At 49.1% G+C, this 26,124-nt stretch overlaps 1 protein-coding gene across 2 annotated transcripts in view; it reads right to left on the bottom strand.

Annotated features, from left to right (window-relative positions):
• The window catches only part of ATRX (ATRX chromatin remodeler), a 561,376-nt gene that overhangs the window by 456,844 nt on the left and 78,408 nt on the right, over positions 1 to 26,124 (bottom strand). The window lies entirely within an intron of this gene.

Genomic DNA, 26,124 nt, shown 5'->3' with positions numbered 1-26,124 from the left:
GAGAAAAGGATTTACCGGCAGGCAATATTCTCTAGCATCCATAAGGAATATTGGGGAGACTTTGTACGATGGGGACGTCCCAAAGCTTCCAGAGCGGGCGGGAACGTGCGGAGACTGGTACAGCACCACCTGCCCAAACTAGGTAACCTCTTTGGCAAGGGTATCAAACTTGTAGAACTTCACAAAAGTGTTCTTCCCCGACCAGGTAGCAGCTCGGCAAAACTGTAAGGCCAAGACTCCACGGGCAGCCGGCCAGGAATAACCCACCGATCTTGTAGAGTGGGCCTTCAGAGATTTAGGAACAGGTAAGCCTGCAGATATAAGCCTGTTGAATAGTAAGCCTAATCAAACTAGCAATAGACTGCTTTGAAGCAGGACAGCCCTTTTTCTGTGCATCATAGAGCACGAACAAAGAATCAGTCTTTCTGATCCGAGCCGTTCGTTTGACATAGATTTTCAAGGCTCGCACAGCATCCAATGCCTCCGGAGGAGCAGAAGCGCCAGAACTGGACGGAACTACAATAGGATGATTCAAGTGTAACGCAGAGACAACCTTTGGGAGGAACAGCTGCCTAGTGCGGAGCTCCGCTCTGTCCTCGTAAAAGACTTTTGCACAACAAGGCCCCCAATTCTGAGACATGTCAAGCAGAAGCCAGGGCCAGTAACATCACAGTCTTCCACGTGAGGTACTTGTCTTCTACGGTCATCAAAGGTTCAAAACCAGGACTGTAGAAATTCCAAGACTACATTCAGAACCCAGGGTGCCATAGGCAGCACAAAAATAAGAATTTACTCGGGGCGTGGCTTCGACGGACATGGAGTAGCACACAGACTGTGTGTCTCTCCAGCTATTAACTCCTGCACCAATATCCTGTGTCCCCCCCTGGGCCTGCAATCCACCCCAATACCAGCATTATAGTGTAGGGGTACCCCTGGCCCGCTCGGAGACTTGCCAGCAAACTACCCTCTGAATTAGAGTGACTGCGGTGTGCGGGGGGCCCCGGGCCTGCTACTACACGTGGGACGCCGCCATCCTGCTGCCCGCACAGAGACCAGCATCCGCCTCCCGTCTTCCCTACTGAGACCTGCTGTCACCTCCATCGGGCTCCCGTCCTGTGCACTGATCGCCGGGTCCGCGGCTTCCTGCTGCCGGTACAGAGACCTGCATCCGGCTCCAGTCATCCCGCACCGAGACCTGCACCCGGCTCCCGTCCTCGCCGGGTCCGCGGCTTCCCCTCTGCGGCGCCTCTCCTGTTGTGCTCCGGCCGGCGAGCTCTCCCCCGGCCGCTGCAGCACCACGTGACCCGCCGCCGCTCTCTCTCCCTGCTCGCTCCGGCGGCCCCAGCCCGTGCCCTCCGGCTCCTGCACTGTGCTCTGCCGCTGGGGAGGAGGTACACGGCACGGCTGAATTTTATAAGTGCCTGTGCCCTCCCCATACTACTGCTGCCTAGTTGAGCTCTGCTCCATCAGGATAGGGAGCAGTGATATTAACCCCTGCAGATCCTGTAACACGCTGGTCAACCTCAGCCTCCCAGCACACACTTCCCTTCAATTTATTGTGCCTCATATGCTGAGAGGGAAGGAAAGATTTCTATATATCCTGCCGCAATTATTTATTCTGTGCTAACTGAGGCTCCCGGTATTATACACGGTCACTGAACAGTTCTGGTATACTATACTTACCCGCAAGCAGCGACTGGATAATTCTGATATACTACATTCAGTTATTCCTTGGCCGTCCCTGGACAGTTCTTGATATACTATTTCATATATTCTTGCCTCCTGCCGCCCGCTCGGCCATAATGGTCAAACCGCATCAGTCTGCCGCGGCGAAGTTGGAGAAGTATGTCAGAAATCCGCCGACGCGGTCCCAACAGGGTGGGGAGGTGCAGTCGACCTCGGCGCCGCCTTCCCCGTCGGCTGGCTCCTCATCTGCGGATGCCGCCGATGCTGCTCTGCAGAGGGTGCTGGATGCGGTCACGGCCAGTGAAGCCCGCTTGGCCGACAGGATCGGTCAGGTCCAGTCGGATTTATCCATTATACACCAGGACCTCCAGCGGGTGCGAGAGAGGGTCGGTGAGGTTGAGACGCGCACCTCCACGCTGGAAGACACTGTTACGCCTCTCGGTAGACGCACTTCTGCTCTGGAGTCTCAGATGATGGATGTACATAGAAAGATGACGGATATGGAGGGGAGATTGCGGCGAAATAATGTCCGTTTCGTCGGACTCCCGGAGAAAGAAGAGGGTGCTTCCCCTGAAAAATTTCTTGAACGCTGGCTGTTGGATGTATTTGGAGCGGAGGAGTTCACTTCACATTTCGCAGTGGAACGCGCCCATAGGGTCCCGATGCGCCCATTACCTCCAGGGGCACCTCCCCGTACTTTTATTGCCAAGCTCCTCCACTACCGGGATAGAGATGTGATTCTGAGACTGGCCCGCACCAAGGGTCCCCTTAAGTGGAAAGGTTCCCCAGTGTCAGTCTTTCCGGATTTTGCTTTTGCTGTCGATGTCCAGAAGGATAGAGCTCAGTTTGTCCCTGTGAAGCGCAGGCTGCGAGAATTGAATATCCCCTATGCCATGCTCTTTCCGTCTAAACTGCGGGTGGTCTCGGATGGGGAAACAAAATTCTTCACGACCCCTCGTGAAGCATCAATGTGGCTGGACGGACGCTTTCCGGCACGGCGAGCGCTTGCTGCTGATTGAACTTATGTGTTTGATTTCCCTACTTGCAAGTATACTGCTTCGTTTATGCTTCATATGTTATTGTTATATTGTCTTGGGAGGGATGTTTAGTTGTTTGTGGTTATGTTCCGTATGATTCCCTGCAAGATGTCAGTTTGGCTGGAGGGACACTTTTCAAATGGGGGAGCAATGACTGCTGATTGCTGTCCTGTCTCGGATTTCTCAGCTAAGTCAATTCGCCACTGTTTGTGATGTGCTGCTATGTGATTTACGGAGGGGCTATATGCGGCCCTTACGGGCCTTTACTGGGAGGGGGTGGCTTTGTGGACGGGTGATTGGTAGATGTTGCCTTTATGCTGATTTTGGGCCTTATGATCTCGGTGGTTGTTCTGCCATACAGTCCTTAAGGGGTTAGCGGGTGCTCAGTTGGAGTGGGGGTAAAGGTCTAGGGGGGGATTGGTTTTGTTTTGAGTTTAGCTGGGGGATTTTCCTGTCTTATGGTCATTAAATTCTTGGCCCCCTTAGTGGATATAGGAATTTGACCTTAGTTGGTACTGGCGGAGTATGTTATCGGGCTCTCTGCCATAGTTGGGATTGTTAGCCCTTAGGGTGTTTTGTTGTTAGGGAATCAGGTATGCCGCTAGTTTTAGGTGGTATACGGGGTGGAGATGGGGGTTATTTTAGATTGTTAACATTCAGGTGTTTTTATTTTTTGCTGTGCAATGTGCTTATTTCCGCTATGTTTATGTTGCAGCTGACTGCAGGCGTATCCTCTTTGGTATTCACTGGCGGTGGCTGGCCGCGGGTGCTATGCAAAATCACAACAATGCCCTGTTATGGCGTCGGTTAAGTTTCTGTCGTGGAATGTGCGGGGGATCAATGACAAGGTTAAGCGCTCCTTGATCCTTAGACAGATTAAATCTTATGCGTCGGATATTGTTTGCTTGATGGAAACCCACCTACTGGGTACTAAGATTATGTCCCTTAAAAAACCATGGGTGGGATGGGCTTACCATTCTATGCATACAGCTGTGTCCCGGGGAGTGTCGATTCTAATTAGGAAATCTGTTACCTTTGTGCTTGACTCTGTGCAAACGGATCAATGGGGTAGATATGTATTTCTTAAGTGCAGAATTAACTCCGTCCCCTTGTTATTGCTGGCTGTGTATGTACCCCCTCCATATTCGCACGATGTCCTTAAAAAGGCATCTGTCTTTATGGCTGCTTCCCCTGACATGCCCGTTATCTGTATGGGGGACTTTAACAACGTTTTAAATCATGAGTTGGATAGGTTGTCCAGGGTGTCCTCCAACCCGCGGCCCGGGAACTCCCCGTTTGCAGACACTGTGTCAGAGTTGGGTCTGATAGACCCCTGGAGATTGAAGAATCCTGATTTGAGGCAATACTCATGTTTTTCACGCTCTCACTCTTCCTTCTCTAGGATAGATTTGGCTCTTCTGTCCCGGGAGCTTTTGCCCAAAGTTCAGAATGTAAGATATGAGACTAGGGGTATCTCGGATCACTCCCCTATATCGTTACATATTGACTTAAACTGTCAGCGAGGCCAAGCAGTGTGGAAATTTAATCCCTTTTGGCTGACGCATATGGGCGAGGGATCTGATTTGGAGGCTAGCTGGCTAGAATTCTTTGTTATGCATGATGACACCTCGGATGTGTCTCTGCTATGGGACACTTTCAAGGCTTTCTTGAGAGGTACATTGATCAAACGGGTGGGGAGTCTTAAATCCTCCTTTAGAAAACACGAGTCTGAATTGGAGGCTCGGGTGGCCGCTTCAGAAGTGACGTACGTGCGTGATGGCACGGATGCTTCTAAGCTGGTGTGGCTTCATGCGCAGGGTGAATGGAATGATTATCTGTGGGGGGAAACTCAGCACAGACTTCTCTTCTCCTCGCATGTCCAGTATGCTACGGGCGATAGACCAGGTTCTTATTTGGCCAATCTTGCAAGGGGTGACCGTTCCTCTCATACTGTAGTGGAGATTTTGGACTCAGCTGGGTCGGTGCTGGATCGCACCCCCCAGATCGTGGCGGAATTTGTCTCATATTATCAGGCATTATATAGTTCTCAGTTGACCTGTTCCCCACTAGAGCTATGTGAATACTTGGATGGGGTCCACTTGCCCTCCATCTCCAGTGAGGCCAGGGCCCTTCTAGATGCTCCTTTGTCAGTGGAGGAGATTGAGACTGCGATCTCTGCCTCCCCCGATGGTAAGGCCCCTGGCCTTGATGGCATCCCGTCAGAACTGTATAAGAAATATATAAAATTCTTTGCCCCTCGGTTGCTTGAGTTGTTCAGTGAAATTCTTGCCCAAAGTGCGCTTCCCCCGTCTATGGCGGAGGCATTGATTATAGTGATTCCCAAGCCGGATAAAGACCCCAGGAGGGTTGAATCCTACCGTCCTATTTCCCTGTTGCCCACGGATATTAAAATCCTGGCCAAGGTTCTGGCTTCCAGACTTGGCCGGGTCGTCTCCCAAATTATCCACCCTGACCAAACGGGCTTCATGCCTGGCAAGTCCACTGCTGTGAACTTGAGGCGCCTGTTTACTCATTTTCAGGCTTCTCGGGAGGAGGACTGCTCTGCCGTTATAGCCTCCTTAGATGCCGCAAAGGCCTTTGATTCAGTGGAGTGGGCCTTCCTCTGGGAGGCTATGAGTAGGTTTGGTGTGGGCCCCAACTTTATCAAGTATGTTAAATTGTTATATTTTCAGCCCATGGCCAGAGTCTCGGTGAACGGGTTTGTCTCGGACTCCTTCCCCCTATCCAGGGGAACGAGGCAGGGCTGCCCTCTGTCCCCGACTCTGTTTGCTATCGCTATTGAGCCACTGGCGTGTTTGATTAGGGCAGCTCAAGATATTGAGGGTATTAGGGTTGGCGCAAGGGAAGACAGGATAGCGTTATACGCTGATGACCTGTTGCTCTTTGTGGACGATTCTGTTTCCTCCTTACCTAAACTTCTTGACTTGATAACTGACTATGGTCGTTTCTCCGGGCTCAAAATTAACTGGGATAAATCCACCATTACTCCACTTAGAGGCCCGGTTTCGGAGGCCCCGGTGATTCCAACCCACCTTAAATGGGTAGACTCCTTCAAATACCTGGGGATATGGGTATCGAATAACCCTTGTACCTATGTTTCCCTTAATGTCATGCCGCTGATAGGGTATCTCCGCTCGAAGGTTAGGGTTTGGGGGTCTCTGCCCCTGACTGTTACTGGCAGGGTCAGTTTGGTAAAGATGGTATACTTGCCCAAACTCCTTTACGTTCTCCAGCAATCCCCTATATATATTAACCTGAAGACATTTCGACAGATTGACAGTTTGCTTTCTTCTTTAATATGGGCCAGCAGGAGAGCAAGGCTGAGACTAGACGTTCTGTCCAGGCCGAAAGTGTTGGGAGGCTTAGCTCTCCCTTTATTTCGATTTTACTACTATGCCGCGCAGTTGGCACATATATGGGAATGGGTGAACGCCACGGATGCTCTCACTTTGCACTCCCAATTGCTTCTCCAGATATACCCTGCCGGCTCTCCATTACAGATGCTTCTTTGTGGGAACCCTAGCTTGTCCAAGATCCCTATAATAAGACAGGCCGTCCTCATATGGAAAAAGGTACATGTTATCCTACTAGGCCAGGGTATTGACCCAGATACCCCTCTGGACAATGCCCTCGGCTTCCCAGAATTGGCTTCGCCGCGGACTGGGGCGGTGTGGGGGAGGTGGGGTGTGACGTCCCTGGGCCACTTATAATAAGAATTTACTTACCGATAATTCTATTTCTCGGAGTCCGTAGTGGATGCTGGGGTTCCTGAAAGGACCATGGGGAATAGCGGCTCCGCAGGAGACAGGGCACAAAAAGTAAAGCTTTAGGATCAGGTGGTGTGCACTGGCTCCTCCCCCTATGACCCTCCTCCAAGCCAGTTAGATACTGTGCCCGGAAGAGCGTACATAATAAGGAAGGATTTTGAATCCCGGGTAAGACTCATACCAGCCACACCAATCACACTGTACAACCTGTGATCTGAACCCAGTTAACAGTATGATAACAGCGGAGCCTCTGAAAAGATGGCTCACAACAATAATAACCCGATTTTTGTAACTATGTACAAGTATTGCAGATAATCCGCACTTGGGATGGGCGCCCAGCATCCACTACGGACTCCGAGAAATAGAATTATCGGTAAGTAAATTCTTATTTTCTCTATCGTCCTAGTGGATGCTGAGGTTCCTGAAAGGACCATGGGGATAATACCAAAGCTCCCAAACGGGCGGGAGAGTGCGGATGACTCTGCAGCACCGAATGAGAGAACTCCAGGTCCTCCTTAGCCAGGGTATCAAATTTGTAGGATTTTACAAACGTGTTTGCCCCTGACTAAATAACCGCTCGGCAAAGTTGTAAAAGCCGAGACCCCTCGGGCAGCCGCCCAAGATGAGCCCACCTTCCTTGTGGAATGGGCATTTACATATTTTGGCTGTGGCAGGCCTGCCACAGAATGTGCAAGCTGAATTGTATTACACATCCAACTAGCAATAGTCTGCTTAGAAGCAAAAGCACCCAGTTTGTTGGGTGCATACAGGATAACAGCAAGTCAGTTTTCCTGACTCCAGCCGTCCTGGAACATTTTTCAGGGCCCTGACAACATCTAGCAACTTGGAGTCCTCCAAGTCCCTAGTAGGTGCAAGGCACCACAATAAGCTGGTTCAGGTGAAACACTGACACCACCTTAGGGAGAGAACTGGGGACGAGTCCGCAGCTCTGCCCTGTCCGAATGGACAAACAGATATGGGCTTTTTTGAGAAAAAACCACCAATTTGACACTCGCCTGGTCCAGGCCAGGGCCAAGATCATGGTCACTTTTCATGTGAGATGCTTCAAATCCACAGATTTGACTGGTTTTAAACCAATGTGATTTGAGGAATCCCAGAACTACGTTGAGATCCCACAGTGCCACTGGAGGCACAAAAGGGGGTTGTATATGCAATACTCCCTTGACAAAATTCTGGACTTCAGGAACTGAAGCCAATTCTTTCTGGAAGAAAATCGACAGGGCCGAAATTTGAACCTTAATGGACCCCAATTTGAGGCCCATAGACACTCCTGTTTTCAGGAAATGCAGGAAACGACCGAGTTGAAATTTCTTTGTGGGGCCTTCCTGGCCTCACACCACGCAACATATTTTCGCCACATGTGATGATAATGTTGTGCGGTCACCTCCTTTCTGGCTTTGACCAGGGTAGGAATGACCTCTTCCGGAATGCCTTTTTCCCTTAGGATCCGGCGTTCCACCGCCATGCCGACAAACGCAGCTGCGGTAAGTCTTGGAACAGACATGGTACTTGCTGAAGCAAGTCCCTTCTTAGCGGCAGAGGCCATAAAACCTCTGTAAGCATCTCTTGAAGTTCCGGGTACCAAGTCCTTCTTGGCCAATCCGGAGCCATGAGTATAGTTCTTACTCCTCTACGTCTTATAATTCTCAGCACCTTAGGTATGAGAAGCAGAGGAGGGAACACATACACCGACTGGTACACCCACGGTGTTACCAGAACGTCCACAGCTATTGCCTGAGGGTCTCTTGACCTGGCGCAATACCTGTCCCGTTTTTTGTTCAGACGGGACGCCATCATGTCCACCTTTGGTATTTCCCAACGGTTTACAATCATGTGGAAAAAACTTCCCGATGAAGTTTCCACTCTCCCGGGTGGAGGTCGTGCCTGCTGAGGAAGTCTGCTTCCCAGTTTCCATTCCCGGGATGAAACACTGCTGACAGTGCTATCACATGATTTTCCGCCCAGCGAAAAGTCCTTGCAGTTTTTGCCATTGCCCTCCTGCTTCTTGTGTCGCCCTGTCTGTTTACGTGGGCGACTGCCGTGATGTTTTTCCCACTGGATCAATACCGGCTGACCTTGAAGCAGAGGTCTTGCTAAGCTTAGAGTATTATAAATTTACCCTTAGCTCCAGTATATTTATGTGGAGAAAAGTCTCCAGACTTGATCACACTCCCTGGAAATTTTTTCCTTGTGTGACTGCTCCCCAGCCTCTCGGGCTGGGCTCCGTGGTCACCAGCATCCAATCCTGAATGCCAAATCTGCGGCCCTCTAGAAGATGGGCACTCTATAACCACCACAGGAGAGACACCCTTGTCCTTGGATATAGGGTTATCCGCTGATGCATCTGAAGATGCGATCCGGACCATTTGTCCAGCAGATCCCACTGAAAAGTTCTTGCGTGAAATCTGCCGAATGGAATTGCTTCGTAGGAAGCCACCATTTTTACCAGGACCCTTGTGCAATGATGCACTGTTTTTAGGAGGTTCCTGACTAGCTCGGATAACTCCCTGGCTTTCTCTTCCGGGAGAAACACCTTTTTCTGGACTGTGTCCAGAATCATCCCTAGGCACAGCAGACGTGTCGTCGGGATCAGCTGCGATTTTGGAATATTTAGAATCCACCCGTGCTGTTGTAGCAGTATCCGAGATAGTGCTACTCCGACCTCCAACTGTTCCCTGGACTATGCCCTTATCAGGAGATCGTCCAAGTAAGGGATAATTAAGACGCCTTTTCTTCGAAGAAGAATCATCATTTCGGCCATTACCTTGGTAAAGACCCGGGGTGCCATGGACAATCCAAACGGCAGCGTCTAAAACGGATAGTGACAGTTCTGCACCACGAACCTGAGGTACCCTTAGTGAGAAGGGCATATTTGGGACATAGAGGTAAGCATCCCTGATGTCCCCGGACATTATATAGTCCCCTTCTTCCTGGTTCGTTATCACTGCTCTGAGTGACTCCATCTTGATTTGAACCTTTGTAAGTGTTAAAAAAAAAATTTTAGAATAAGTCTCACCTAGCCTTCTGGCTTCAGTACCACAATATAGTGTGGAATAATACCCCTTTTCCTTGTAGTAGGAGGGGTAATTTAATTATCACCGGCTGGGAATACAGCTTGTGAATTTTTTTCCATACTGCCTCCTTGTCGGAGGGAGACCTTGGTAAAGCAGACTTCAGGAGCCTGCGAAGAGGAAACGTCTCTACATTCCAATCTGTACCCCTGGGATACTACTTGTAGGATCCAGGGGTCCTGTACGGTCTCAGCGCCATGCTGAGAACTTGTCAGAAGCGGTGGAGCGCTTCTGTTCCTGGGAATGGGCTGCCTGCTGCAGTCTTCTTCCCTTTCCTCTATCCCTGGGCAGATATGATCTTATAGGGACGAAAAGACTGAGGTTGAAAAGACGGTGTCTTTTTCTGCAGAGATGTAACTTAGGGTAAAAACGGTGGATTTTCCAGCAGTTGCCGTGGCCACCAGGTCCGATGGACCGACCCCAAAAAACTCCTCTTCCTTTATACGGCAATACACCTTTTTGCCGTTTGGAATCTGCATCACCTGACCACTGTCGTGTCCATAACATCTTCTGGCAGATATGGACATCGCATTTACTCTTGATGCCAGAGTGCAAATATCCCTCTGTGCATCTCGCATATATAGAAATGCATCCTTTAAATGCTCTATAGTCAATAAAATACTGTCCCTGTCAAGGGTATCAATATTTTTAGTCAGGGAATCCGACCAAGCCACCCCAGCTCTGCACATCCAGGCTGAGGCGATCGCTGGTCGCAGTATAACACCAGTATGTGTGTATATACTTTTTATGATATTTTCCAGCCTCCTGTCAGCTGGTCCTTGAGGACGGCCCTATCTATAGACGGTACCGCCACTTGTTTTGATAAGCGTGTGAGCGCCTTATCCACCCTAAGGGGTGTTTCCCAACGCGCCCTAACTTCTGGCGGGAAAGGGTATACCGCCCATAATTTTCTATCGGGGGGAACCCACGCATCATCACACACTTCATTTAATTTATCTGATTCAGGAAAAACTACTGTAGTTTTTTCACATCCCACATAATACCCTCTTTTGTGGTACTTGTAGTATCAGAAATATGTAACACCTCCTTCATTGCCTTTAACGTGTGGCCCTAATAAGGAATACGTTTGTTTATTCACCGTCGACACTGGATTCAGTGTCCCTGTCTGTGTCTGTGTCGACCGACTAAAGTAAACGGGCGTTTTAAAACCCCTGACGGTGTTTTTGAGACGTCTGGACCGGTACTAATTGTTTGTCGGCCGTCTCATGTCGTCAACCGACCTTGCAGCGTGTTGACATTATCACGTAATTCCCTAAATAAGCCATCCATTCCGGTGTCGACTCCCTAGAGAGTGACATCACCATTACAGGCAATTGCTCCGCCTCCTCACCAACATCGTCCTCATACATGTCGACACACACGTACCGACACACAGCACACACACAGGCAATGCTCTGATAGAGGACAGGACCCACTAGCCCTTTGGAGAGACAGAGGGAGAGTTTGCCAGCACACACCAAAAACGCTATAATTATATTAGGGACAACCTTATATAAGTGTTTTCCCTTATAGCATCTGTTTTATATATTTCTAACGCCAAATTAGTGCCCCCCCTCTCTGTTTTAACCCTGTTTCTGTAGTGCAGTGCAGGGGAGAGCCTGGGAGCCTTCCCTCCAGCCTTTCTGTGAGGGAAAATGGCGCTGTGTGCTGAGGAGATAGGCCCCGCCCCTTTTTCGGCGGCCTCGTCTCCCGCTTTTAACGGATTCTGGCAGGGGTTAAATATCTCCATATAGCCTCCGGAGGCTATATGTGAGGTATTTTTAGCCAAAATAGGTTTTCATTTGCCTCCCAGGGCGCCCCCCTCCCAGCGCCCTGCACCCTCAGTGACTGCCGTGTGAAGTGTGCTGAGAGGAAAATGGCGCACAGCTGCAGTGCTGTGCGCTACCTTTAGAAGACTGAGGAGTCTTCTGCCGCCGATTCTGGACCTCTTCTTACTTCAGCATCTGCAAGGGGGCCGGCGGCAAGGCTCCGGTGACCATCCAGGCTGTACCTGTGATCGTCCCTCTGGAGCTGATGTCCAGTAGCCAAGAAGCCAATCCATCCTGCACGCAGGTGAGTTCACTTCTTCTCCCCTAAGTCCCTCGTTGCAGTGATCCTGTTGCCAGCAGGACTCACTGTAAAATAAAAAACCTAAGCTAAACTTTTCTAAGCAGCTCTTTAGGAGAGCCACCTAGATTGCACCCTTCTCGGCCGGGCACAAAAATCTAACTGGCTTGGAGGAGGGTCATAGGGGGAGGAGCCAGTGCACACCACCTGATCCTAAAGCTTTACTTTTTGTGCCCTGTCTCCTGCGGAGCCGCTATTCCCCATGGTCCTTTCAGGAACCCCAGCATCCACTAGGACGATAGAGAAATAATGATGGTATACTGAGGTCCTTCCTGCAGCTTCAACAGGAGTACAGTGTACCCTCTTCTCATTTCTACCGATACCTGCAGCTGAGACACGCGCTTAACGCACAATTTCCCGAAACTCCTCCAATGATTGCCGACTCCCCGGTCAAGTCTCTCCTGCGGTCCCTGGGAAGCGGACATCTGGTGTCCAACATTTATGCAAGCATGCTCCGCTCTCACTATTCTGACCCGTTGTCCCTTCTCAGGAACAAGTGGGAGTCTGACTTGGGTGCCATCTCTGATGAGATCTGGGAGGGTGCCTTATGTTCTCCACGATTATCCACTACCACCACTAGATATCAGCAAATTCAACTGTTTATAATACACAGAGTATATATGACGCCGGTGCGCTTGAGACATGTAGGGGGTACCCACTCCTCCAGATGTCCTAAGTGCGATAGTCTGGATGCAGACTTCTGGCACATTCTCTGGCAGTGTCCCAAGATAGCCGTATTCTGGACGGGTGTTACTGACGCCCTGGTGTCAACGGGTATTCCCTCGTCTGTGTGCTCCCCGACGACATGTGTGTTATCTGCTGTGGAGGATGCCCTGGACCCCCCTGCCAAACGATATGTAATTAATCTGTGCGGCCTGGCCAAGGTGTGTATCGCTAGGCTTTGGCTAGCCAGAGATGCACCCACACTGCGATCATGGGTCTCTCTTGTAAATGATACGGCCTCTCACGAGAAATATGTATACCTAGCTAGAAAAGCGGAGAAAAAATATCAGGACCTGTGGGGTCGATGGCTTGAGTCCCCGCTTTCTGGAACCCGAGGTGTTTAGATATGCTGCAAGGGATTAGAGTGGGTGTGTGACTTTTAATCTGCACTGGGTGCACTGCCTCTTTTCTCTATGTTATCCCCTGCGCCCGCGGTCAGCCATTCCCGTTCCCCTGCCATTGCTTTAGCTCTGAAATCAGCTCAAATTTATGATGTGCTGCCATAGATATCCATATACAGCTTTCATTGATTTATATGCGCCTTGTTAGCATGCAATACTGATTCTAAATTACAACCTATGTTTCGGAATTTAGGCCTGCACCGGTGTTCTATGATAACTATGATAATTGGTCCCTAGTGGACAGGAGAATCTGCGTATTCCCTGGGCTGGGGATCTACTGTGGGTTGTGCTGTTGTTTTTTTGTGTTTTTTGTTTTGTTTTGCAATGTGTTTAATGTTAATCAGAAAACTAATAAAAAAAGTATTGAATTAAAAAAAAAAAATAAGAATTTACTCACCGGTAATTCTATTTCTCATAGTCCGTAGTGGATGCTGGGGACTCCGTAAGGACCATGGTGATTAGCGGCTCCGCAGGAGACTGGGCACAACTATAAAGAAAGCTTTTAGACTACTGGTGTGCACTGGCTCCTCCCACTAAGACCCTCCTCCAGACCTCAGTTAGGATACTGTGCCCGGAAGAGCTGACACAATAAGGAAGGATTTTGAATCCCGAGTAAGACTCATACTAGCCACACCAATCACACCGTATAACTCGTGATACAATACCCAGTTAACCGCATAACAACAACTGAGCCTCTCAACAGATAGCTCAACAATAACCCTTTAGTTAAGCAATAACTATATACAAGTATTGCAGACAATCCGCACTTGGGATGGGCGCCCAGCATCCACTACGGACTATGAGAAATAGAATTACCGGTGAGTAAATTCTTATTTTCTCTAACGTCCTAAGTGGATGCTGGGGACTCCGTAAGGACCATGGGGATTATACCAAAGCTCCCAAACGGGCGGGAGAGTGCGGATGACTCTGCAGCACCGAATGAGAGAACTCAAGGTCCTCCTCAGCCAGGGTATCAAATTTGTAGAATTTTGCAAACGTGTTTGCCCCTGACCAAGTTGCAGCTCGGCAAAGTTGAAGAGCCGAGACCCCCCGGGCAGCCGCCCAAGAGGAGCCCACTTTCCTCGTGGAATGGGCTTTCACTGATTTAGGATGCGGCAGTCCAGCCGCAGAATGTGCAAGCTGAATCGTACTACAGATCCAGCGAGCAATAGTCTGCTTAGAAGCAGGTGCACCCAACTTGTTGGGCGCACACAGGATAAACAGCGAGTCAGTCTTCCTGACTGCAGCTGTCCTGGAAACAGATTTTCAGGGCCCTGACTACATCCAACAACTTGGAAGCCTCCAAGTCATTTGTAGCCGCAGGCACCACGATAGGTTGGTTCAGATGAAAAGCTGATACCACTTTGGGGAGAAACTGGGGACGAGTCCTCAATTCTGCCCTATCCATATGGAAAATCAGATAAGGGCTTTTACACGACAAAGCCGCCAATTCTGAAACACACCTGGCCGAAGCCAAGGCCAACAACATGACCACTTTCCACGTGAGATATTTCAAATCCACGGTTTTCAGTGGCTCAAACCAATGTGACTTTAGGAAATCCAACACCACGTTGAGATCCCAAGGTGCCACTGGAGGCACAAAAGGGGGCTGAATATGCAGCACTCCCTTAACAAAAGTCTGAACTTCAGGTAGTGAAGCCAATTCTCTCTGGAAGAAAATCGATAGAGCCGAAATCTGGACCTTAATGGAACCCAATTTAAGGCCCATAGTCACCCCTGACTGTAGGAAGTGCAGGAATCGGCCCAGCTGAAATTCTTCCGTTGGAGCCTTCCTGGCCTCACACCACGCAACATATTTTCGCCATATGCGGTGATAATGGTTTGCGGTTACTTCTTTCCTAGCTTTTATCAGCGTAGGAATGACTTCCTCCGGAATGCCCTTTTCCTTCAGGATCCGGTGTTCAACCGCCATGCCGTCAAACGCAGCCGCGGTAAGTCTTGGAACAGACAGGGCCCCTGCTGCAGCAGGTCCTGTCTGAGCGGTAGAGGCCATGGGTCCTCTGACATCATTTCTTGAAGTTCCGGATACCACGCTCTTCTTGGCCAATCCGGAACAATGAGTATAGTTCTTACTCCTCTTCTCCTTATTATCCTCAGTACCTTTGGTATGAGAGGAAGAGGAGGGAACACATAAACCGATCGGTACACCCACGGTGTTACCAGAGCGTCCACAGCTATCGCCTGCGGGTCTCTCGACCTGGCGCAATATTTTTCTAGCTTTTTGTTTAGGCGGGACGCCATCATGTCCACCTGTGGTTTTTCCCACTGGTTTACAATCATTTGAAAGACTTCTGGATGAAGTCCCCACTCTCCCGGGTGGAGGTCGTGCCTGCTGAGGAAGTCTGCTTCCCAGTTGTCCACTCCCGGAATGAACACTGCTGACAGTGCTAACACGTGATTTTCCGCCCATCGGAGAATCCTTGTGGCTTCTGCCATCGCCGTCCTGCTTCTCGTGCCGCCCTGCCGATTTACATGGGCGACCGCCGTGATGTTGTCTGACTGGATCAGTACCGGCTGGTTTTGAAGCAGGGGTTTTGCCTGACTTAGGGCATTGTAAATGGCCCTTAGTTCCAGAATATTTATGTGCAGGGAAGTCTCCTGACTTGACCATAGTCCTTGGAAGTTTCTTCCCTGTGTGACTGCTCCCCAGCCTCGAAGGCTGGCATCCGTGGTCACCAGGACCCAGTCCTGTATGCCGAATCTGCGGCCCTCTTGAAGATGAGCACTCTGCAGCCACCACAGCAGAGACACCCTTGTCCTCGGAGACAGGGTTATCAGACGATGCATCTGAAGATGCGATCCGGACCACTTGTCCAACAGGTCCCACTGAAAGGTTCTTGCATGAAACCTGCCGAATGGAATCGCTTCGTAGGAAGCTACCATTTTTTTCAGGATCCGCGTGCAATGATGCACCGACACCTGTTTTGGTTTTATGAGGCCTCTGACTAGAGATGACAGCTCCTTGGCCTTTTCCTCCGGGAGAAACACTTTTCTCTGTTCTGTGTCCAGAACCATCCCTAGGAACTGCAGGCGTGTCGTAGGGACCAGCTGTGACTTTGGAATGTTTAGAATCCAGCCGTGCTGTTGTAGCACTTCCCGAGATAGTGCTACCCCTACCAACAACTGCTCTCTGGACCTCGCCTTTATCAGGAGATCGTCCAAGTACGGGATAATTAAAACTCCCTTCCTTCCTATCATCATTTCTGCCATTACCTTGGTAAAGACCCTCGGAGCCGTGGAGAGACCGAACGGCAACGTCTGGAATTGGTAATGACAATCTTGTACCACAAACCTGAGGTACTCCTGGTGAGGATGGTAAATGGGGACATGTAGGTAAGCATCCTTGATGTCCAGCGATACCATGTAATCTCCCTCGTCCAGGCTTGCAATAACCGCCCTGAGCGATTCCATCTTGAACTTGAATTTTTTTTATATATGTGTTCAAGGATTTCAAATTTAAAATGGGTCTCACCGAACCTTCCGGTTTCGGTACCACAAACATTGTGCAATTCCTTGTTGAAGTAGGGGCACCTTTACTATCACTTGTTGTGAATACAGCTTTTGAATTGCCTGTAACATTGCCTCCCTGCCTGAGGGAGTGGTTGGCAAGGCAGATTTGAGGAAACGGCGGGGGGGAGACGTCTCGAATTCCAGTTTGTACCCCTGAGATACTACTTGAAGGATCCAGGGATCCACCCGTGAGCGAGCCCACTGATTGCTGAAATGTTTGAGACGGGCCCCCACCGCACCTGGCTCCGCCTGTGGCGCCCCAGCGTCATGCTGTGGACTTAGAGGAAGCGGGGGAGGACTTTTGCTCCTGGGAACTGGCTGTATGCTGCAGCTTTTTCCCTCTACCTCTGCCTCTGGGCAGAAAGGACGCGCCTTTAACCCGCTTGCCCCTATTGGGCCGAAAGGACTGTACCTGATAATACGGTGCTTTCTTTGGTTGTGAGGGAACATGGGGTAAAAATGTAGACTTCCCAGCTGTTGCTGTGGAAACGAGGTCCGAGAGACCATCCCCGAACAATTCCTCACCCTTATAAGGCAGAACTTCCATGTGTCGTTTGGACTCTGCATCACCTGTCCACTGCCGAGTCCATAACCCTCTCCTGGCAGAAATGGACATTGCACTAATTTTGGATGCCAGCCGGCAAATATCCCCCTGTGCATCCCTCATGTATAAAAGTGCGTCTTTTATATGCTCTACGTTTAGCAAAATAGTGTCCCTGTCTAGGGTATCTATATTTTCTGACAGGGAATCTGACCACGCAGCTGCAGCACTGCACATCCAGGCTGAAACTATAGCCGGTCTCAGTAGAACACCTGTGTGTGTATATATAGATTTCAGGATAGCCTCCTGTTTTCTATCAGCAGATTCCTTCAGGGAGGCCGTATCCGGAGACGGTAGTGCCACCTTCTTTGACAAGCGTGTGAGCGCTTTATCCACCCTAGGGGATATTTCCCAGCGTGACCTATCCTCTGGCGGGAAAGGGTACGCCATTAGTAACCTCTTAGAAATTACCAGCTTTTTATCAGGAGAAGCCCACGCTTCTTCACACACTTCATTTAATTCTTCAGATGGAGGAAAAGCTACTGGTAGTTTTTTCTCTCCAAACATTATACCCTTTTTTGTGGTACCGGGGGTAACATCAGAAATGTGCAACACATTTTTCATTGCCTCAATCATGTAACGTGTGGCCCTACTGGAAGTTACATTAGTCTCATCGTCGTCGACACTGGAGTCAGTATCCGTGTCGACATCTGTGTCTGCCATATGAGGTAGCGGGCGTTTTAGAGCCCCTGATGGTTTTTGAGACGCCTGGGCAGGCACAGGCTGAGAAGCCGGCTGTCCCACATTTGGTATGTCGTCGAACCTTTTATGTAAGGAGTCGACACTATCACGTAATTCCTTCCACAGCACCATCCACTCAGGTGTCGACCCCGCAGGGGGTGACATCACATTTATAGGCATCGGCTCCGCCTCCACATAAGCCTCCTCATCGAACATGTCGACACAGCCGTACCGACACACCGCAAACACACAGAGAATGCTCCCACAAAGGACCCCACAAAGCCCTTTGGGGAGACAGAGAGAGAGTATGCCAGCACACACCAGAGCGCTATATAACACTGGGATCCCACTATCAATGAGTGTTTTCCCTATAGCTGCTTTTTTATATATATTATATATATACATATAATATCTATACTGCGCCTAAATTTAGTGCCCCCCCTCTCTTTTTTACCCTTCTGTAGTATTCAGACTGCAGGGGAGAGCCAGGGAGCTTCCTTACAGCGGAACTGTGAGGGAAAAATGGCGCCAGTGTGCTGAGGGAGAAGCCCCGCCCCCTATTCGGCGGACTTTCTCCCGCTTTTTCTGTAATACTGGCAGGGGTAGTTTTACATCAATATAGCCTCTAGGACTATATATGATGTATATTTTGCCAGCCAAGGTGTTATTTATTGCCCTCAGGGCGCCCCCCCCCCCCCAGCGCCCTGCACCCATCAGTGACCGAAGTGTGAGGTGTACATGAGGAGCAATGGCGCACAGCTGCAGTGCTGTGCGCTACCTTGGTGAAGACCGAAGTCTTCTGCCGCCGATTTTCCGGACCTTCTTCGTGCTTCTGGCTCTGTAAGGGGGACGGCGGCGCGGCTCCGGGAACGAACACCAATGTCGGGTCCTGCGGTCGATCCCTCTGGAGCTAATGGTGTCCAGTAGCCTAAGAAGCCCAAACTACCACCTGTTAGGTAGGTTTGCTTCTTCTCCCCTTAGTCCCTCGCTGCAGTGAGTCTGTTGCCAGCAGATCTCACTGAAAATAAAAAACCTAAATATACTTTCTTTCTAGGTGCTCAGGAGAGCCCCTAGTGTGCATCCAGCTCAGCCGGGCACAAGAATCTAACCGAGGTCTGGAGGAGGGTCTTAGTGGGAGGAGCCAGTGCACACCAGTAGTCTAAAAGCTTTCTTTATAGTTGTGCCCAGTCTCCTGCGGAGCCGCTAATCCCCATTGTCCTTACGGAGTCCCCAGCATCCACTTAGGACGTTAGAGAAAGAAGGTTGGATGTGGAAGACCCCTTGCAAGAAGGTCTGAACTTCTGGCAACACTGACAATTTCTTCAGGAAGAAAATGGAGAGGGCTGAAATCTGGACCTTAATGGAACCCAAGACGCAAGCCCTTATCCACACCAGCCTACAAACTTAAGAAACTTTTTAATATGGGGGGAGGAAAGGGATGGGGGAAACTTGAGCACAGGCGGTGAGATATAATATACCGCTGAATGAATTGGAAAAACCACAATAGTTTGAAATTACGTCCTTCACTGAAGGGTACTATAACAATAACTCATGTGGAGGTGCACCCCTGAGAGTAAGCAATAGTGTACCAAAAAAGAAGAAAAAGAGACTCGTTAATTTGGGGGCACTCATTGAAAGATATTACATAAAATATAACTTTTATTGATTATCATTTAAAATAAGAATTTACTTACCGATAATTCTATTTCTCGTAGTCCGTAGTCGATGCTGGGGACTCCGTAAGGACCATGGGGAATAGCGGCTCCGCAGGAGACTGGGCACAAAAGTAAAGCTTTAGAACTACCTGGTGTGCACTGGCTCCTCCCCCTATGACCCTCCTCCAGGCCTCAGTTAGGATACTGTGCCCGGACGAGCGTACACAATAAGGAAGGATTTTGAATCCCGGGTAAGACTCATACCAGCCACACCAATCACACCATATAACTTGTGATCTAAACCCAGTTAACAGCATGATAACAGAGGAGCCTCTAGAAAAGATGGCTCACTACAGCAATAACCCGATTTTTTGGTAACAATAACTATGTACCAGTATTGCAGACAATCCGCACTTGGGATGGGCGCCCAGCATCCACTACGGACTACGAGAAATAGAATTATCGGTAAGTAAATTCTTATTTTCTCTAACGTCCTAAGTGGATGCTGGGGACTCCGTAAGGACCATGGGGATTATACCAAAGCTCCCAAACGGGCGGGAGAGTGCGGATGACTCTGCAGCACCAAATGAGAGAACTCCCGGTCCTCCTCAGCCAGGGTATCAAATTTGTAGAATTTTACAAACGTATTTGCTCCTGACCAAGTAGCTGCTCGGCAAAGTTGTAAAGCCGAGACCCCTCGGGCAGCCGCCCAAGATGAGCCCACCTTCCTTGTGGAATGGGCTTTTACAGATTTTGGCTGTGCAGGCCTGCCACAGAATGTGCAAGCTGAATTGTACTACAAATCCAACGAGCAATAGTCTGCTTAGAAGCAGGAGCACCCAGCTTGTTGGGTGCATACAGAATAAACAACGAGTCAGATTTTCTGACTCCAGCCGTCCTGGAAACCTATATTTCCAGGGCTCTGACAACGTCTAGCAACTTGGAGTCCTCCAAGTCCCTAGTAGCCGCAGGCACCACAATAGGTTGATTCAGGTGAAACGCTGAAAACCACCTTAGGGAGAAACTGAGGACAAGTCCTCAATTCCGCCCTGTCCGAATGGAAAATCAGATGAGGGCTTTTACAGGATAAAGCCGCCAATTCTGACACGCACCTGGCCCAGGCCAGGGCCAACAGCATGACCACTTTCCATGTGAGATATTTTAACTCCACATATTTAAGTGGTTCAAACCAATGTGACTTTTGGAACCCAAAAACTACATTTAGATCCCAAAGTGCCACTGGAGGCACAAAAGGAGGCTGTATATACAGTACCCCTTTCACAAACGTCTGAACTTCAGGGACTGAAGCTAGTTCTTTTTGGAAGAAAATTGACAGGGCCGAAATTTGAACCTTAATGGACCCCCATTTCAGGCCCATAGACACTCCTGTTTGCAGGAAATGTAGGAATCGACCTAGTTGAAAATTCCTCCGTCGGGGCCTTACTGGCCTCGCACCACGCAACATATTTTCGCCAAATGCGGTGATAATGTTTTGCGGTTATATCTTTCCTGGCTTTGATCAGGATAGGGATGACTTCATCCGGAATGCCTTTTTCCTTCAGGATCCGGCGTTCAACCGCCCTGCCGTCAAACGCAGCCGCGGTAAGTCTTGGAACAGACAGGGTCCTTGCTGGAGCAGGTCCCTTCTTAGAGGTAGAGGCCACGGATCCTCCGTGAGCATCTCTTGAAGTTCCGGTTACCAAGTCCTCCTTGGCCAATCCGGAGCCACGAATATAGTGCTTACTCCTCTCCATCTTATAATTCTCAGTACCTTGGTTATGAGAGGCAGAGGAGGGAACACATACACTGACTGGTACACCCACTGTGTTACCAGAGCGTCTACAGCTATTGCCTGAGGGTCCCTTGACCTGGCGCAATACTTGTCGAGTTTTATAAACATGTGGAAGACTTCTGGGTGAAGTCCCCACTCTCCCGGGTGGAGGTCGTGTCTGCTGAGGAAGTCTGCTTCCCAGTTGTCCACTCCCGGACTGAATACTGCTGACAGTGCTATCACATGATTTTCCGCCCAGCGAAGAATCCTTGCAGCTTCTGCCATTGCCCTTCTGCTTCTTGTGTCACCCTGTCTGTTTACGTGGGTGACTGCCGTGATGTTGACCGAATGGATCAACTCCGGGTGACCTTGAAGCAGAGGTCTTGCTGAGCTTAGAGCATTGTAAATGGCCCTTAGCTTCAGGATATTTATGTGAAGTGATGTCTCCAGGCTTGACCATAAGCTCTGGAAATTCCTTCCCTGTGTGACTGCTCCCCAGCCTCGCAGGCTGGCATCCGTGGTCACCAGGACCCAGTCCTGAATGTGCGGCCCTCTAGAAGATGAGCACTCTGCAACCACCACAGGAGAGACACCCTTGTGCTTGGTGACAGGGTTATCCGCTGATGCATCTGAAGATGCGAGCCAGACCATTTGTCCAGCAGGTCCCACTGGAAAGTTCTTGCGTGGAATCTGCCGAATGGGATTGCTTCGTAGGAAGCCACCATTTTTTCCAGAACCATCTCATTGATGTACTGAGACTTGGCTCGGTTATAGGAGGTTCCCGACTAGCTCGGATAACTCCCTGACTTTCTCCTCCGGGAGAAACACCTTTTTCTGAACTGTGTCCAAGATCATCCCTAAGAAACAGAAGACGGGTCGTCGGAATCAGCTGCGATTTTGGAATATTGAGAATCCAATCGTGCTGCCGCAAAACTACCTTGCTACACCGACCTCCAACTGTTCCCTGGATCTTACCCTTATCAGGGAATCGTCCAAGTAAGGGATAACTAAAATTCCCTTCCTTTGAAGGAGTATCATCCTTTCGGCCATTACCTTGGTAAAGACCCGGGGTGCCGTGGACCATCCATACGGCAGCGTCTGAAACTGATAGTGACAGTTCTGTACCATAAACCTGAGGTACCCTTGGTGAGAAGGGTAAATTGGGACATGAAGGTAAGCATCCTTGATGTACCGAGACATCATGTAGTCCTCTTCTTCCAGGTTCGCAATCACTGCTCTGAGTGATTCAATCTTGAATTTGAACCTCTGTATGTAAGTGTTCAAAGATTTTAGATTTAGAATCGGTCTCACCGAGCCGTCCGGCTTCGGTACCACAACAGTGTGGAATAATACCCCGTTCCCTGTTGCAGGAGGGGTACCTTGATTATCACCTGCTGGGAATACAGCTTGTGAATGGCTTCCAAAACTGTCTCCCTGTCAGAAGGAGACATCGGTAAAGCCGACTTTAGGAAACGGCGAGGGGGAGACGTCTCGAATTCCAATTTGTACCCCTGAGATATCACCTGAAGGATCCAGGGGTCTACTTGCGAGTGAGCCCACTGCGCGCTGAAATTCATTGAGACGGGCCCCCACTGTGCCTGATTCTGCTTGTAAAGCCCCAGCGTCATACTGAGGGCTTGGCAGAGGCGGGAGAGGGTTTCTGTTCCTGGGAACTGGCTGATTTCTGCAGCCTTTTTCCTCTCCCTCTGTCACGGGGCAGAAATGAGGAACCTTTTGCCCGCTTGCCCACGAAAAGACTGCGCCTGATAATACTGCGTCTTCTCATGTTGAGAGGCGACCTGGGGTACAAACGTGGATTTCCCAGCTGTTGCCGTGGCCACCAGGTCTGAAAGACCGACCCCAAATAACTCCTCCCCTTAATAAGGCAATACTTCCAAATGCCGTTTGGAATCCGCATCACCTGACCACTGTCGTGTCCATAACCCTCTACTGGTAGAAATGGACAACGCACTTAGACTTGATGCCAGTCGGCAAATATTCCGCTGTGCATCACGCATATATAGAAATGCATCTTTTAAATGCTCTATAGGCAATAATATACTGTCCCTATCTAGGGTATCAATATTTTCAGTCAGGGAATCCGACCACGCCAACCCAGCACTGCACATCCAGGCTGAGGCGATTGTTGGTCGCAGTATAACACCAGTATGTGTGTAAATACCTTTTAGGATGCCCTCCTGCTTTCTATCAGCAGGATCCTTAAGGGCGGCCATCTCAGGAGAGGGTAGAGCCCTTGTTCTTACAAGCATGTGAGCGCTTTATCCACCCTAGGGGGTGTTTCCCAACGCACCCTAACCTCTGGCGGGAAAGGATATAATGCCAATAACATTTTAGAAATGATCAGTTGTTATCGGGGGAAAACCACGCATCATCACACACCTCATTTAATTTCTCAGATTCAGGAAAACTACAGGTAGTTTTTCCTCACCGAACATAATACCCCTTTTTGGTGGTACTCGTATTATCAGAAATGTGTAAAACATTTTTCATTGCCTCAATCATGTAACGTGTGGCCCTACTGGAAGTCACATTTGTCTCTTCACCGTCGACACTGGAGTCAGTATCCGTGTCGGCGTCTATATCTGCCATCTGAGGTAACGGGCGCTTTAGAGCCCCTGACGGCCTATGAGACGTCTGGACAGGCACAAGCTGAGTAGCCGGCTGTCTCATGTCAACCACTGTCTTTTATACAGAGCTGACACTGTTACGTAATTCCTTCCAACAGTTCATCCACTCAGGTGTCGACCCCCTAGGGGGTGACATCACTATTACAGGCAATCTGCTCCGTCTCCACATCATTTTTCTCCTCATACATGTCGACACAAACGTACCGACATACAGCACACACACAGGGAATGCTCTGATAGAGGACAGGACCCCACTAGCCCTTAGGGGAGACAGAGGGAGAGTTCGCCAGCACACACCAGAGCGCTATATATATATATATATATATATATATATATATATATATATATATATATATATATATATATATATATACATACACATATATATATATACACATATATATATACACATATATATATATACACATATATATATATACACATATATATATATACACATATATATATATATATATATATATACACATATATATATATATATATATATATATACACATATATATATATATATATATATATATATATATATATATATACATATATACATACATACATACACACACACACACACACAGGGATAACCTTATATAAGTGTTTTTCCCCTTATAGCTGCTGTATCTTTAATACTGCGCGTAATTAGTGCCCCCCTTCTCTTTTTTAACCCTTTCTGTAGTGTAGTGACTGCAGGGGAGAGCCAGGGAGCTTCCCTCCAACGGAGCTGTGAGGGAAAATGGCGCCAGTGTGCTGAGGAGATAGGCTCCGCCCCCTTATCGGCGGCCTTATCTCCCGTTTTGCTATGTATTTTGGCAGGGGTTAAATTCATCCATATAGCCCAGGAGCTATATGTGATGCATTTTTTTGCCATCCAAGGTGTTTTTTTATTGCGTCTCAGGGCGCCCCCCCCCCCAGCGCCATGCACCCTCAGTGACCGGAGTGTGAAGTGTGCTGAGAGCAATGGCGCACAGCTGCAGTGCTGTGCGCTACCTTGTTGAAGACAGGACGTCTTCTGCCGCCGATTTTCCGGACCTCTTCTGTCTTCTGGCTCTGTAAGGGGGCCGGCGGCGCGGCTCTGGGACCCATCCATGGCTGGGCCTGTGATCGTCCCTCTGGAGCTAATGTCCAGTAGCCTAAGAAGCCCAATCCACTCTGCACGCAGGTGAGTTCGCTTCTTCTCCCCTTAGTCCCTCGATGCAGTGAGCCTGTTGCCAGCAGGTCTCACTGAAAATAAAAAACCTAAAACTAAACTTTTCACTAAGCAGCTCAGGAGAGCCACCTAGTGTGCACCCTTCTCGTTCGGGCACAAAAATCTAACTGAGGCTTGGAGGAGGGTCATAGGGGGAGGAGCCAGTGCACACCAGGTAGTTCTAAAGCTTTACTTTTGTGCCCAGTCTCCTGCGGAGCCGCTATTCCCCATGGTCCTTACGGAGTCCCTAGCATCCACTTAGGACGTTAGAGAAAAAATGTTGCCACAAGCCAAGACTAGGACATGAACATGTACACATAAATACCAGAATTCACAAAAAAAACAAAAAACAAAAAAAACACGCCTAAATTTCCGCGTGGTATGAACACACCGTGGGGAGATACACGTGACCTGGTCAGGGTCAATGTTATTGATCCTGACAATAGTTCCTGCAATAATAAGCATTGACAGTCCCCTAACAAGGAGACAAATTGTAGGATGATATAGTCGGCTGAAACAAGAAGCGGTAGCCCTATAGATAGATTTACCATAAATTTCAGCCTGTTGTAATGGATGCTACTGGCGTAGAATATAAGTAACAATAACAGTGTTGATTAGTATGTGTCCAAACTTCATAGCACATACAATCTCCACATCGATTGCATATTATATATGTTCTCTTAGAGAGGTAGTAGCGAAATAAATCTAATAATTATTCAAGATCTAGGATATAAATCGCCATAATCTCCATAATATGAGTAAAAACTGATGCTGTAATTGTCTTAGTGCAAATACTATTGATTTTCTCAGTGCAGTGTCTCACTGAGGAAGCTGGAAAGCGAAACAGCTGCTCAGTGCAGTGCAGCAGGAGCCGTACACCCTGACATCCACGCGTACTCTCAGGTACTTTTCATTTCGAGTGACAGCAGGCGGGACAGCATGGTGGGTAACGGGTCCTGCAATACCTTGCAGCATCAGGACCGTTACTACCATTAGGGTCCCAGCACTGTCACCTAACTTCTTTCTTCCAGGCACTATAGGCGTAAGGAAGGTACCGCTCACCTGGCATCAATGTATACACATATGCAAGGAAGCAGCATACATTCAAAAGGGGATTGGTGCTCTTTATTTTCATCTTATTGATACTATGTTTCTTAAATCTTTTTTCGATGCTCTCTC

This window comes from Pseudophryne corroboree, chromosome 8 (genome assembly GCF_028390025.1).
Source record: "Pseudophryne corroboree isolate aPseCor3 chromosome 8, aPseCor3.hap2, whole genome shotgun sequence".
Lineage (NCBI taxonomy): Eukaryota > Metazoa > Chordata > Amphibia > Anura > Myobatrachidae > Pseudophryne > Pseudophryne corroboree.
Note: the sequence above shows the minus strand (reverse complement) of the source record. Positions and strands in the feature narration are given on the sequence as shown.